Source organism: Fukomys damarensis, unplaced genomic scaffold (genome assembly GCF_012274545.1).
Source record: "Fukomys damarensis isolate Sample0158 unplaced genomic scaffold, DMR_v1.0_HiC HiC_scaffold_17, whole genome shotgun sequence".
Classification (NCBI taxonomy): domain Eukaryota; kingdom Metazoa; phylum Chordata; class Mammalia; order Rodentia; family Bathyergidae; genus Fukomys; species Fukomys damarensis.
Window position 1 is genome coordinate 78,630,572 of NW_022900929.1, and position 3,143 is coordinate 78,633,714.

Below are 3,143 nucleotides of genomic sequence, written 5' to 3' on the forward strand. Positions count from 1 at the left end.
TTTTTTTTTTTTTTTGGTACCAGGGATCAGAACTCCGGTCCTTGAGCTTGTGAGGTAGGCAGTGGAACCACTGAGCTAAATCCCCAGCCCATCATACTTCTTTTATACAGGCTTTTAAACATATTCATCCAATCATCTCATTTGTATGCATTCATTACCCTGAATAGACACAGAAACCTTTATTACACTCTGAGATAGTCACCTATCTACAGCTGCTATGTAATCACAGAAACACACACCACATCTCCTGGTATGACCCCCAAGAGGAAATACATTCATGTTCTTTCTATCAATGTACTTATACAGGCACCTTAATAACAAAACCATAACAGAATAGTTCATGTAGGAAAAATATCAATCAGAAAGGAACCCTATTTTCATATATTTCTACCACAAAAAGGACCATTAAAAATGATTTGGAGCCATGGTGGTGCATTACTGTAATCCCAGCTACTCAGGAGTCTGAGGCAGGAGGATCACAAGTTCCAGGCCAGCCTGGGCAATTTAATAAGAACTTGTCTCAGAGTAAAATTAGGTTGGGGATGTGACTCAGCAGTAGGGCACTTTCTAGGCATGTGTGAGGCCCTGGATTTGATCCCCATTTGTCCAAAAAGGAGGGGGGCAAGGGGCTGAGCATTATATCGCACTGCATGACAAATTATAAAGTGACATGCCGAGTTTTCCACACTGGCTAAGTTATCCCTGATGTCACCCAATTCCTCCATGAATATACAAGGTGGTGAGGAGGCCTGGCCCCCGTCACACCAGGACGAAGTACAGCTTCTGCAGGCTGGTGAGAGGCTGGGGACTCCGGGCAGTCAGTTCTTTGTTGACCAAGGACTTTGATTCACAGATTTAAAAGAATGTGTGGCACGGAACACACAGTCGGTGAAGTGACTCATGTTACGTGACCTGACGATGATCCAGGCTTTGCTAGATGTCACAAGAATGAAGGCTGTAGGCAAATCCAGGCCTTGCCTTCTGAACCATTCGTGACCAGTTAGGTTCTAAGTACTATAGCTATTGCTGTCTGGTTTGTTACAATACATATTTTAAAGAGAAGGGACCTAGAGCTCAGTTCAATAAGCGGTTTCATTTAGGTAACCCCTCCTTAAGACATCTCATTCTTCCAGGTGTGTGGCACAGGCCCATAATCCCAGCACTCTGGGAGGTTGAAGCAGGAGGATCACAAGTTGGAGCACGGCCTGGGCAACTTAGCAAGACCTTGTCTCAAAATATATTTAAGAAAATAATTTTAAAAGGGCTGCAGTTGTAGCTCAGCGTGAGGGTCCTAGGTTCAGTCACCAGTATTACAACACAAACAAAACAAAACTTCTCATTTCTCAAGTATCGAAACTCCAAAGCCCCTCCAAGATTTCTGTGAATTATGCAGGAGCATTCTTGTCTGTTCTTTCACCATCTGGGCTGGGATCATCATCGTTCCCCTGCCTAGTTTCTGCTTTGCACATGTTGACCCATCCACAGAACGTTCCTCGGTATTCACAAAAAGTCATGGGAATAATGGTGTTTTAGCAAACTTGCCGGAGGTTTTAGGGAAGTGGAGGAATTTCATTTACTGGGAAGAATTGCAGCACAGCTACATCAAAGGAACAAAAAAAACTGCAGGAGCCAGAGGTGGTGCACTCCTGTAATCCCAGCCCTTTGGGGAGGCTGAGGCAGGAGGATAGAAAGTTTGAGCCCAGCCTGGGCAACTTAGTGACTTAGCAAGATCTGGTCTCAAAAAATAATGACTGGGATGTAGCTCAGCGTGAGGGCCTAGGTTCAGTTCCCAGTACTGAGAAAACAAACAAAATTAAATTGTGTGTAAATATTAAGGATTTATTAAAATCTTTGTGAGACCCCATCATTAGAGAATTTTTATTAATTCAGTCCAGTACTGCTCTCTTCCTCCTTCACTTCACATTGCTGCACTCTTCCCTTATTGTCAGAGCTCTCCAAGTTCTTGTCCTTGTTCTTTGGTACCTATCCTAAAGTCAGATCTAGGCGGGTTTTTTGTTGTTGTTGTTTTCTTTTTTCTTTTTTCTTTTCGCTTACCCAAATCTATAAGTATGCTTAACAGTGGGGAAAAATTTCCTTCCTTAAGACCCATCTTCGAGGTCCCGAGTTCCATCCCTGGTACAAAAAAAAAAAAAAGACCCATTTTTTTCATCTTAGTTGTGAAATATTTACTGAGGTTTAATTTATTCGGTAGTTCCACGCATTACAAGGTTCTTATTTTATCAGTCTTACATGTTTTGGGGGAACTGTGTATAGCTTAGAGAAAGATAACAGTCATCTTTTGCACGCATTTCATTGTAATGCAAAGGAAATGAACACTTACTTATTGGAAGAGTAGAGTCTGTGGCGCACTGCAGGGCTGGGCGCTATTTATTCCTCACAAAGCTACCGAGCACCTGTCTAGCACGCGTTTCCCTTGTGATTCACAGCCATGAGGTGCCTGGGTTGCTGAGAGACCAGGCCAGCTGCTCCACCCTCAGCAACTGCGTTTACAGAAACCCAGAGCGTCCTATCCCACCTCTCTACTAGAGGACACAGCTCAGACCTCTCCTCTGCTTTTGAAGACGAGGCTTTCACGGGACCTCGCGGGTGAGGATGAAGTGTGTTTTATGATCATGCCTGTTCTTTGGCCAAAGGATTGGGTCTGGAGAATGTTCAACAAAAAATACAATGGGATTCTTTCTAGTTTTTTCTAATTTCCAAACTGAAGTGAAAAACACTTTTGAAAAAGAGTAGGGAGGCCTACAATTCAAAAAGCACAGGCTCCTACAGGTAACCCAGCCCTACAGGGCCTTTGATTCCACAAACATTGAAACTGCAAGGCTCCACTAGCGACGCGACACCAGGGCGACCCCAGCTGCACCTGGAAAGACGGAGCCCACGAGTTCGGGTGAGGGAGCGGCCCGCAGTCTCCACTCAGGTCCGCAGCGCCCAGCACCCCCCCCCAACCTACCCCGGAAGTGCTCAATCCTCCCAGGCACGCCGCAGGGAGCGGGGCGGAGCGGTGAGGGGCGGGGCCAGGGCACGCACAAGAAGCCCTGCCCCTCCGTGGCGTATGAGACGCGATGCGTCGCCACGCAATGCAAACCGGGAGAAGTGGCCGAGGCGCTTGGCGTCCGTCGGGA

At 46.0% G+C, this 3,143-nt stretch overlaps 1 long non-coding RNA gene across 2 annotated transcripts in view; it reads right to left on the bottom strand.

Annotated features, from left to right (window-relative positions):
* LOC104872416 overlaps positions 1–3,137 on the bottom strand; it is a 4,267-nt gene extending 1,130 nt beyond the window's left edge. The window contains exons 1-2 of one of the 2 annotated variants that reach the window (XR_783160.2): positions 2,972–3,137; positions 2,056–2,133 (exon numbers count right to left, since the gene is read on the bottom strand). This is a non-coding gene — a long non-coding RNA (uncharacterized LOC104872416). Of the gene's footprint in view, positions 1–2,055; positions 2,134–2,341; positions 2,861–2,971 lie in introns of those variants that run through there. The other variant, XR_004517747.1, reaches the window with a different exon arrangement.
* Positions 3,138–3,143: the final 6 nt, after the last annotated feature.